We start from the raw sequence: 12,114 nt of genomic DNA, 5'->3' as shown, positions 1-12,114 counted from the left end.
ACACGTCATTGCATGGAAAAAAGCAAGCTACAAAGCCACAGATGCAGCCTGACATCACTCCTACGAAACCCAACGACATATAAAGCAACGTCGGATATTTTCTACGCATGCACAGATGTGTACGTAAAGGCTTGGCAGATTTAAAACACGACTGGCATTTAAGAGAAAAGGCTCAGAAGATCACCAAGTTTATCGGGTTACATTTGTTCATTGATGATGAAAAACCAGCAGTTTTCTTAAATAAGGATCACAGCCAGAAGACCAATCTTCAAGTCTCAGCATGGCAAAATTCAGGGATTAAGGTTTTTACCACGGATTACAGGTTTACAAGAAGTGCTTCATTATTTGGGGATCACCACTAGAAGGGAGGCCCTGTTACATTTGGTTAATCTCAGGGTGCAAACTAAAATTTTTCTTCCTGACTATGGTATATACACTGTGAATGTGACAGTTTTGCTTCCACATGTATTGCTTATAACACAAAAAGTTAAAATCCTAAAATCCAAAGATACTGACAATATGAAGGCATATTTCAAAGTCAGAGATATAAGAATGTAAAAAAAAAGTGCACCCTAGCATCAAAGAAATATGATACATAGATTTAATTATTACAACTTATTAGTAATAATCGCATATATATCATAGTAAAGACCTATATATTTCTCGTATTGTTATTATGGGATGGGTAATATAGCCAGGCTTGTTCTAGTAATAAGGAAAGTGCAGCTTGGAATCGATGCATTCCCGGATATGCGCACAAAAATTGCTCTCTTTCTATGAGCGCAGACACATATGTACATGAGAAGGAAAAGCACCCTCCCAGTGCACCCCAAATCCACCAGTTACTCACCTCTAGAGCAGAGGGCTCGGGCTGACGAAGTGAGATCAGCAGGAAGTCTTGCTTTATCAATATGTTTTGACCTTTGACAAAGAAAATATGTTTACTTATTAACTGTCCAGAAATAAAATAAGACTACTTAAAAAGGGACTTGGAGAAGGTGAGTTCCCCCTCCAAGAGATGGGACGTGAATGCTCTTGCTCACCCCTGATTCCCAACACCTTCCAGTAGCTACTAAACCGAGTGACCTGGCTGGGTTTTTACACAGCCAGTAAATCGCAGACTTGTGATTCAGACCTGAGAGACTGGCTCTAGAGCCTTCCCGTCCTGCTCCGTGGGGCAGACTATTTCTGGAGGTTCTTCAACACCAGCTGAGGCGCCTCCCCTCCCCAGTCTCACCCCCAGGATTGTCCATTCCTGAGGGGAGGGGGCTGGGGCACGGCTGGCTGTGTCTACTTTGTTCGGTCTTTGTTCTGGGTCTCCACAGCGGTCCTCTTCCCCCAGAGAGGATCCCGGATCCATTCTTGGGCAACCAACCTGTCTTTTCTTTCCATCTGTGAGAGATGGTTGATTGCCGTGGAAACCCTCCCTCAGATGTAGACCACCAGCTAAGGGAAAGACAGTCCTACCATTTGATTCCCTGTTAGGGAATCCGATGGCCCTGTTAGGATCCAATGAGATTGGGGGGGGGGGGGGGTGTATGTGCATGGACAACATCTCTTGAAGGCTGTCAAATAAGGGTTTCCAGAAGAGAACCCAGTGTTGGAAGACAGAGAGAACCTTGCTTTTTTGTCATATATTCTTTCATCCCCTTTGAGTTTTGTATCAAATAAGCTCTTAAGTGAATAATGAGAAATAAAGTACAAAAGTAGGTAAATGTTACAGGATTAGGATAAAATGAAAAAAAAACTGGACACAATGTTGACATGAGATGTATGGTGGCTTAAAACTACTTTTTAAGTCGGGCTCTGTGCTCAGCCCAGAGTCTCCTTAGGACTCTTTCTCCCTCTCTCTCCCCTCTGCCCTGCTCATTCTCTCTCTCTCTCTTAAAATAAATAAATCTTTTTTAAAAACTACTTTTTAGGGGCGCCTGGGTGGCACAGCGGTTAAGCGTCTGCCTTCGGCTCAGGGCGTGATCCCGGCATTATGGGATCAAGCCCCATATCAGGCTCCTCCGCTATGAGCCTGCTTCTTCCTCTCCCACTCCCCCTTCTTGTGTTCCCTCTCTCGCTGGCTGTCTCTATCTCTGTCAAATAAATAAACAAAATCTTTTTTAAAAAAACCTACTTTTTAAAATAAAAGTCGTGTCCCTACGTGCTAAAAAAGAAATCTGTGTGGTAAATACACAGGAGGCACGCCGTCTTATTTTCTATACTACCTTGTAGGCTTGTATAATCTCACCGTTGCTTTTCTGAAAGGAACATGAGGGTCCCAGCAGCAGGTAAGGTAGGGTAGGTTCTGTTCTGTCTCCCCCGCTAAAGAATTTCAATACATCAGCAACCTGCTCAGCAGTGGGAGCCAGTTGAAGTATTTTAATCACCGGCAGCTAGCACCCTTTTGGCGATGTGCAGACGGGACAAGGCAGAAGGGTCAGGCGCTTCCCATCAACTGTGTACCAACTTTCACAGAAGCATCTCAATAGATTGATAACCTGTACAGAAATCCTGCTACTACTCTGCATATTTGCTCATCAGGGCTCTGCTCAAATGTCATCATCTCAGAGAGGTCCTCCCTGACTCCAAAGCTGAAGCAGCCTCCCCTCACTCCCCACCTTATTACCTCTGATCGCGCTCAGAAATTAGCACTTGTGGCCCCATAAGACAAGGGGCCTTGGTTTGCTCACTGCTGGACCCCCAGCTCCTAGAACAGGGTCTGGCATGGAAGAGGTGCTCAGATACTTCTGGAAGGAATGACTCCCAGCTCACCCCGAAGCCTCTTGTCCCTGAGGTTCCTGCCTATCAGCAGATGCAGGAAATCAAAGTATTTTTCTATATTAGGCATCCACTGTCTTATTCCTTAGATGGCCTCTCTCCCACTGCTAAGGGGGAAAGAAGAAAAAAGCAACTCAGGCTCCTTTTTGACCCCAGTATCACCTTCCCCTTCCCACACACCTCTGCTCACACCAACCTCCCTGTGCGACATTAAATTCGGCAGTGAAAAAATGGCAGCTTCACACCTCCTTCTTCTTCTCCTCCACCTCTTTCCCACCTCTCACCCCCTCTGTGAGGCAGGTGATCCCCTTTAAATAAACATCCCCATCCCCATAGGCAGTTCTTCAAAGAAACTTGGGCAAAAGATTCCTCCTATGAGTGTTCGTGCTTTGGGAAATATTTACAGGGCGAGTGAGTATCCATGATGAAGGAAATGGAAAATCCATTGACCCCCACCCCTGAGTGGCGGTGCTGGTGGGGGTGAATGGGGGTAGATGGACGGATAGAATCCCCTCCCAATATTTCTCCCTGGTCTTGGGAGACCAACAAACACTAGGGAGACTTGTTCTGATAACAGACATGGAGCAGGGTGGCACTTAAACCTCAACTTTAGGAGGTGATAATAAAATTATTATAATAATAATGACCACACGGAAGACAGACTATGTACCAAGAACTGCTCTAAATGTTTTACCATAAGACTCCATTTGTCCTTCACAACAGCAATATAAGGTAGATACTATCCCTTCTCCCCACTGTACAGATGAAAAAACTAAGCTGTAGAGAAAAGAAGTCACTTTCCCAAGGTTCCCTAACAAGGGAGTGGCAAGCTCAGAATTTGAATGCAGCAGTGCACTGCCTCAAAGCTCTCACTTGGGGCCACCAGAGACACCTCCACGGATGGGCAGAACCTAGTCACAAGGCCACACCTAGCTGCAAGGGAGCCTGGGAAATGCAGCTAAAACAGGGGTTCTAGCACTGTGGAAGAAGTCGAGACAAGATATTGGGGGACAATAATCAGTCTCCATCCCCCCAAACACACACATACACTTTGACCCTCTTCCATGTAGTTAAGATTCCAAAATTCAGGAGCTCAGGGGCAATGCCCATGATGGGCGGGGCAGTAACTAAGACAGGCATTTGTATACATTGGTGGTGGGAGTGCCAACAGGAAATTACTTTGGGAAGGTGTACCAGTTAGCTATTTCAGACTGATACCTCCTCTGGGTAGATAGGGTCTCCAACACCCAGCTAGTGTCAGAGAGTTGCTTGGTGGTGTGGGGGGAAAAACACACACACACACAGAATCAGAAGATCGAACTTGCAAAATCCTACGGCATCATTTCTGCCACGTTTTATCGGTCAAAGCAAGCCACGCAGACAGCACAGATTCAAGGACTGAGAGAACAATGTCTAATTCTTGATAGCAGGTGCAGCAAAAAAATGCGTGCCATTTTTAATACCCAAAACGAGAAAAAAATTAAAAGGAAAATGGAAAGGCAGGCAGGGGGCAGAGAAGAGAAAGGAACAATGAAAACCAAAAGAAAACAACAATAACAACAACAGCAGCAGCAGCAACAATAACAACTCAGCTCCTGGGAAGAGGTAGTGCCCCTGGGGCGGGAGGCAGAACATGCAGGGCAGGTGAATTCTGCTCTGCCCATCCGTTCTCTGTGAGTTCCAGAATTTTCGAGCTTAGATCCAAGTAGAGACAAAAACACAAGCACATGCTACCCCGCATCTTGCTGACCCTGTCCTGTGGCCTTCGGCAAATTCAGTACACCTAAGCCGCCGCCTCCTGCAGTTAAAGGGCATATGTGGGCGTCCAGAGTCTCTCCGGGGCCTGACACACAAGCACTCAATAAGTGATGGTAGTAGTAAGGTCACCCAGATATGCGGCAAGAGGCACACCCCGGAGCTACGTGGTGAGGATCCAACGGATGAATCCACGCCAAGTGCTTACAACAGTCCCTGCCACTTAATAAATACCAACAAGTGCGGTCTTGTTGTTAGTGCTGCTGCTGTGGGGTTTTAAAGAGGACCCATCAAACTTAGAAAATGCAACAGAAGCTGAGTATATACAATAAAAATTGCTAAGACGTTAGAGCTGCACCGTTGACTGCGGCAGCCAGTAGCCACATAGAACTATGAAACTTTATATTAATTAAAATACGACACAGCTACAAATTCAGTTCGGTGCCCGCACTGGCCACACTTCAAGTGCTCAACAGCCCGCTGTAGCCAGTGGCTACCAGCTCGGACTGCGCGGAGAGAGCGCATTTCCACCCGCGCATAAAGGTCTGCTGGACGGCGTTAGCGGGTCCTCTGCAGAGCTCCTAAGAACGCCGCGGGAATCAACTCGTGTAACCCACACAGCAACCCTACAGGTAGGTTCCCTTACTCCCAACCTCCTTACAGGCGAGAAAACCAAGGCTCAGAGGTCCAACGACACATGGCCGGGATTTGAACCCAGGCACACCTGGGGTCAGAGATCCTGCTCCCGCCCAGTTCTAACCCATCACCTCCTTGTTTTTTTCAGTACTGTTGAGACTGTTCCTCTTCCTTCCCTTCTTCATTCCTTCATCTTCCTCTTACCCCCTCCTCCCCTGCTTCCCCACCCCTCTCACCTCCTCCTCTCCCCTAGCTCCTCACCAGCCCCCTTTCCCGCGGCCTTTCCATCGCCTCTTGCCCTCTCTTCCCTCCCATTCCTCTCCTCCCACTTCCTCCCCCTTGCCCCTCCCCTCGCTCCTCCTCCCTCTTACTCCACCTCCCCTCCCCTCTCTGCTTTCCTACAGCTGTCCTATCCTGGCCTTTCCTGCCACTCCCTCCTTTCTCATCGTCCGTCTTCCTACGCTCCCTACCCTCCTCTCCTCTTTCCCCCGATCCTACGTACCTTTCCTCCTGTTTCCACCTCTATTCACTTTCCCCTCCTTTCTGCACTGCCCCTCCTCTCTTTCCCACTCCTCCCCACTTCTCCCTCTAAGCCCCGCCCCGGCTCCCTTCTCCACTCCCCCCTCTCTCCCCTCCCCGCCTCCTCTCCCTATCTTCCTCCCTTCTCACCTCCAAGCCCCTCCCTCCACCCCCGTTCCCTCCGAGCCCCTTCCTTTCCTTCTCCCTCCTCCTTCCAAGCCATTCCCCTCCTCTCCTGCCACTCCTCCATCCAAGCCCCTCCCTAACTCTCCTCCCTTTCCTCCTTCCTCCTCCTCTTTCTCAAAGCTCCTCCCCTCTTCTCCTCCCTCCAAGTTCTTCCCCGCCCATTTCTCCCCACTCCTTCATCCAAGCCCCTCCCGCTTCTCCTCCCTGTCCTCTGCCCTCCTGCCCTCCTCCAAGGCCCTCCCCTCATCCCCCCATCCTCCTCCCTTCTACCCTCCTTCCTCCAAGCCCTTCCCCTCCGTTTCTCCACTCTCTCCCTCCAAGCTCCTCCCCCATTCCCATCCCCACTCCTCCATCCTCCTCCCCTCGGCCTCCTCCCCTGCGGAGGCATCTTGGAGCGCGGGGGGGGGGGGGGGCGTGGTCCTGCGCGGCGCAGGGGCGGGGCGGGAGCGGTGGGGCGCGCAGGCGCAAACCGTGTGCTCGCCCGGACCCACGGCGGCCCGAGCTCAGCCACCGCCCCGTGGCCGTCGGTGAGTTCGCGCCGCCCGGCGGGTTCACTGGTCCGCCAGGTTTTCGTCGTGGGGAGGATCACGCACCCCGGATCGCGGGAGGGGCCCGGAGGGGCTGTGAATCCCACCCCTCCATGCCTCAGTTTCCCCGCCCGGACAGTGGGTGTGGACAGCACATCCGTCGGAGCTGCTCTCGTTGTTGCTGTTGTTTAGGTAATAGTAACGGCAGCGCTGCCGCCAGCATTTTCGGAGCGTCCACTTGCTCCGTACCAGGCGTGGAGTTCAGCGCCTAGGTCAGCGCCCCACGGAGCGTGGGTTCCCCTCCCGCGCTGCCGGCGCCGCCCGGAGCTCGTCGGAGGTGCAGACCCCCAGGCCCCGCCCGAGAAGACCGGCTCGGATTCGCCAGGGCGGGGCCCCGGAGCTCCCGGGCGATGCTGTTGGCGGACGCCTGCGAAAACCGGAGAGACACCCTGTTATCTCCTTGAACCCCACAGGAGCCCAGTGCCCTTCGCACTAGGATTTCCCCCATTTGCAGATGTGGAAACTGAGGCACAAAAATGAAAAGCCCCCCCGCCCCCACAATGGTGGGACAGTTACTGCAATTTAATAACCACACTTAGGAAGCCCTGTGCCGGTACCATCTCATAACCACCCTACAAAATAGGGGTCTTAGGCCCCTCCCCTTCCAGATGAGGAAACAGGTTAAGTGACCTGCCCAGGCACACAGCTAGGGAGCGGCAGGCAGGGAGTCCAGCCGAGGCAGCCTGGACCCGGGGCCTGCGCTGTGTCAGGACAGTGGTCTCGGACATGGGGTGTGCCAGGCATGCAGTGGGGTGAAGCCAGACAGCTGTAGAGCTTGTGTTCGTGGGTCGTTTCAGTGTGAGCTGAAGGAGAGCGATTCAACTTTAATTCTAAGATGCATTTTTCACATCCCCCCCCCATTTTAACATTTCCGAAATTAGCGCGTCTTACCACTGATGGTATGTTGCGGTTTAATTGGCAGATTTTTTTTCCCTTAGATTAAATCATGCCTTTTTTCAGTGTATGGTCTGTTGGAGTCATTGAAATTCGTTATTTAGTGGCATATACATAGTGGCATACGGTATTGGTGTAGTTATGTGTATTAGTGTAATTATGGTATTTAATGTGCGTGTACATATACACCTTATATAAATGTATATACAATATTTAGTAATGTACATATATACACCTTATTTATAAGTATATGTGGTAGTGTTTATACACCTTATATACATGTTTATGCGGTATTTGTTGTGTGTAAACCGTTTATATGCTCACGCATATGGTATTCAGAACAATGATATATGTATAATCAGTTCACATCTTACACATGTGTATATACAGTGTTTAGTGTGCATGATTCCATGCAGTAAACAGGTACAGATGGTAGTTGGTACCATAGCACACAGATAATAAGGTCACATATATATAGGTATATGTGGTATTTAGTGTGGGATAGGACCACATATAATGTATATGTGATATTTAGTACCTATACCTCTTATATACAGGTCATGTATATCAGTTCATATATATGTTATATATGTGTATATATGGCATTTACTGTGTGATTATGTCTCATAGACACATATGGTAATATGGTCTTTAGAGTATGTGTGTACCTTATATACTTGTAAATATGGTATATATGTATATATACAGTGTGTATGTGTGTACCTTATACACCCATATATTTGGTATTTAGTACTATGCATATAGAGTACACATTTTATACATAGATATAATCTCTATTTTGTATCATAATGCACTGTAGTACTTGTATATCATTTAGAAATAAACACCCAGGGGCACCTGGGTGGCTCAGTCAGTTAAGCATCTGCCTTTGGCTCAGGTCATGATCCTGGGGTCCTGGGATGGAGCCCTGTGTCGGGCTCTCTGCTTAGCGGGGAGTCTGCCTCTCCCTCTGCCCTCCCCCCACTATTCTCTGTTTTTCTCTCTCAATAAATAAATAAAATCTTTTAAAAAAAGAAAGAAAGAAACACCCAGAGGTTGCTGCTGGGCTCAGTTTTCTCTTTTTACAGATTGGGGTTTGGGATCACAAGAATTTGAAGGGGGAACTGGAGCCATATCAGGGTCCCTGGTGGGGATTAGGACCAGTTAAAAATGCAGGTTCTGAGACCCTGTGGCCCCAGACAACCTAAAAGACCCTTGTCTCCTCCACTTTTATATTTCCAGAGTTATCTTCTAATTTAAAGCCCATTGTTGCTGTGGAAAATCAGTTTGGTGGTTCCTTGAAAAGTTGAACACAGAATTCCCACATGACCCAGCAATTCCACTCACGTATACACCCCAGAGAATTGAGAACAGGGACTCAGATAAACACTTGACCGTGCACATTCGCAGGAGCATTACTCACAATGGCCAAAAGGGACAAACAGCCCAAATCTCCATCAGCAGATGAACGGATAAGAACCGTCCGTTCACACAGTGGAATATTATTCGGCCGTGAGGAGTGAAGCCCCGATACACACAACTGCATAGGTGAACCCTAGAAATGTCACGTTCAGTGAAGGAAGCCGGACACAGAGGGCCACGCAGTGTAGGATTCCGTTTATAGGAAATGTCTGGAGCAGGCAGATCCATACAGACAGAAAGCAGAGTGGTGGCTGCGAGGGGCTGGGAGAGGGAGGGCGTAAGGAGGGACTGCTTCGTGGGTACAAGGTTTCCTTTCGGGGGTGATGAAAATGTTTTGGTTTTGAACGAGACAGAAGTGATGGTTGTACAACCGTGTGAATGTGCTATCGATGCCACTGAATTGTACACTTTAAATGATAAAATGGTAAAATGGTAAGTTTTATGTTACATGTATTTGACCATAATAAAACAAGGAAGCTTGCTGTAGACCAAATCCTATGCAGAGTCCTGGGATAAAGGCTAATAAAAGGAATCCCAGTTAAGTGGGGTGGAGGGGAATGTTATATATACAGATGGTGATAATGAAATTAAAACAGGGGTGCCTGGCTGGCTCAGCCAGTAGAGCACGTGACTCTTGATCTCAGGGTTGTGAGTTCAAGGCCCACGGTGGGTGCAGAGATTACTTTAACAAAATAAAATCTTTTTAAAAATTAAATGGAATGAAAACATTTCTATGTCCTTACCATACGGCACATGCTACTTTAAGGGATTTGCTTATACTCACCTGTTGAAACCTCATAACGACCCTGTGTGGTGGGTACCTTATCCTCATTTTCCAGATGACAAAACTGAGGCGGGCAGAGGTTACGTCACTTGCCCAAAGATACCCTGCGGGTAAGTGGCAGAACTGGGATCTGAACCCAAGTAACTGGCTCCTGTAGCCTCACAGTTCAGCCCAGGGTGACAAGTGTCCAAGGAGAGTTGTGAACAAGGTCTGGGTCAGCACAGAGGAAAGAGCCCCGTGAGCTGGGTCAGGGATGGTGGGGATGCGTAGACAGAGCGGGCCTGGGTCTGATCCTGCCTGGGAGAGATGTCTCCACTGCCCACTTCCCCTACACGGTGGGTGTCTGGCCAGTGTGAGCCCAAGGGCTGTGGCTGCCGTGTGTCTCTGTGTTTCTGTGGATGAGAAAAGGGGGATGGGGGTGTGTGCGTGCGTGTGTAGAGCAGAGCTAGTCTTGGTCCCTCACTGTCCTCCCTCTCTTTCTCTCTCTCCCTCCGCCTCACCCCATCAGCCCCCAGACTCAGCCACCAGTCCCCCATCACCATGGGCAGTGAAGGGATGGCCACCCAGCTGCTGGCTGACGAGGCCCTGGTGAGTAGTGTTGTCCCCTCGCCCTCCTTCTCATGGGTGGCAGAGAGTCGAATGAGCCCCTGTGCACCTGAGTCCCCTCCAGGGCCCGTCTCCCCATCACCTGGGGCAGGGCAGCCACAGGATGACTTTACGTTGAGTCCTCTGTGTCCTCATAAAGAATCGTCAAACCCAGGGACTCAGCCTCAAACTCCAGCCCTGTAATAATAATGGTCATCCTAATCTGAGCTGATGTCTCTTGAGTACCTGCTATGTGCTGACACTGCGCTGGTGCGTAGGGGGTCCTCCCAGGGATGACCCACTGAAGCCAGCTCCCTGCCCCACCTCCCCCACAGGCCTGGGTGGACCAGAGGACTTTGTGGTTGCAGCAGTTGGTGACCTTCAAAGACGTGGCCGTGGACTTCACCCAGGAGGAGTGGCAGCAGCTGGAGCCGGCTCAGAGGGACCTGTACAGAGACGTGATGCTGGAGAACTTCCAGAACCTGAGCTCACTAGGTAAGACCAACCATTCTGGGGAGGGCCCTCTTCCTGGTTCAGGGCCAGGGACTTCACGTGTCCTTGCAGGGAGGCAGGGTGGGGTCCCTTTTGGGAGGGCACTAAGCCCATTTATGAGGGCTCCACCCTCCAGGCCTGCTCGCCTCCTCAAGGCCCCACCTTCTAACATTATCCCCTGGGGTTTAGGATTTCAACATATGAATGGGAGGAGAGAACACAAACTTTCAGTCCACTGCACCTGCCCACCACGCCTTATTCTAAAACCCTTGGGAAGTGCTTGAGGGGGTTTCTCTGGGCTTTCCTAGCTCCCAACCCTCACCTCTCCCAGCTCTGGGAGCAGGCTACGTGGGTGACATGTGTGTTCTGAGTCTCTTTCAGATTTGGAATCCAGGCCTGACAGGGACGGTCCAGAGGAAGCCATGGAAGAGCTGGGAGGGAGCCGCCTCTGGCACTCTGCGAGGACAGGACGGGAGAGGCCAAGGGGCCTTCAGGAAGGGCCCCTACAGAGACGCCCAGCCAGGAATTTCAGAAGGGAGGGGGCCCGCGTGACCCGCGGAATCCCGACTGGGAGGGCCCCGGGGAGTCCTTGGCGGCGAGGAGCCCTGCGTGTGCAGGGAGTGCGGAGAGGCCTTTGCGCAGCTGGCCCAGCTGGCGCGGCATCAGCGCGCGCACGCCCTGGACAAGCCCTTCGCATGCGGCGAGTGCGGGAGACACTTCCACAGGGACGCCACGCTGGCCATGCACCGGCGCGTGCACACCGGGGAGAAGCCGTTCACGTGCGCCGAGCGCGGCAAGGCCTTCAGCCCCCGCGCCAACCTCACGGTGCACCGGCGCATCCACAGCGGCGAGCGGCCCTACCGCTGCGCCCAGTGCGGCCGGGCCTTCGTGCAGAACATGCAGCTGCTCGGGCACCAGCGCACGCACACGGGCGAGCGGCCTACCCCTGCGGCGACTGCGGCAAGGCCTTCACCCTCATCACCAACCTGCTGGACCACCAGCGCATCCACACCGGGGAGAAGCCGTTCGCGTGCGACGCGTGCGGCAAGCGCTTCACCAAGTGCTCGTCCCTGCTCGGGCACCAGCGAGCCCCCGCGTGCGCCAGGCCCCACCAGTGCCGGGTGTGCGGGTAGGCCTTCCGCAAGAAGTCCGACCTGGTCAACCACCACCGCACACACAGGGGCGAGCGGCCGTTCCAGTGCTACGAGTGCGGCAAGGCCTTCGCGCAGAGCGTGTCGCTGGTGGGGCACCAGAAGACGCACACGGGCGAGAAGGCGTACCCGGGCCGGCAGTGCGGGAAGCACTTCACCAAGTCGTCCGCGCTCATCCTGCACGAGAGGATCCACAGCGGCGAGAGGCCCTTCCAGTGCGGCATGTGCGGCAAGGCCTTCGTGCACAAGTCCACCCTGGTCCAGCACGGCAGGATCCACACGGGAGAGAAGCCCTATCAGTGCGCGCAGTGCGGGAAGGCCTTCCGGCACCAGC

At 51.5% G+C, this 12,114-nt stretch overlaps 1 protein-coding gene across 1 annotated transcript in view; it reads right to left on the bottom strand.

Moving 5' to 3' along the window:
- Nucleotides 1-12,114, bottom strand: part of SMIM17 (small integral membrane protein 17) — a 34,276-nt gene that overhangs the window by 20,694 nt on the left and 1,468 nt on the right. Inside the window, exon 2 of the mRNA XM_045774235.2 lies at nt 851-921. The gene's annotated coding sequence lies outside the window, so the exon portion shown is untranslated. The remainder of the gene's footprint in view (nt 1-850; nt 922-12,114) is intronic.

Source organism: Ursus americanus, chromosome 21 (assembly GCF_024610735.1).
Source record: "Ursus americanus isolate L20-20 chromosome 21, mUrsAme1.1.p, whole genome shotgun sequence".
Lineage (NCBI taxonomy): Eukaryota > Metazoa > Chordata > Mammalia > Carnivora > Ursidae > Ursus > Ursus americanus.
This window is presented reverse-complemented; position numbering and strand designations above follow the sequence as displayed.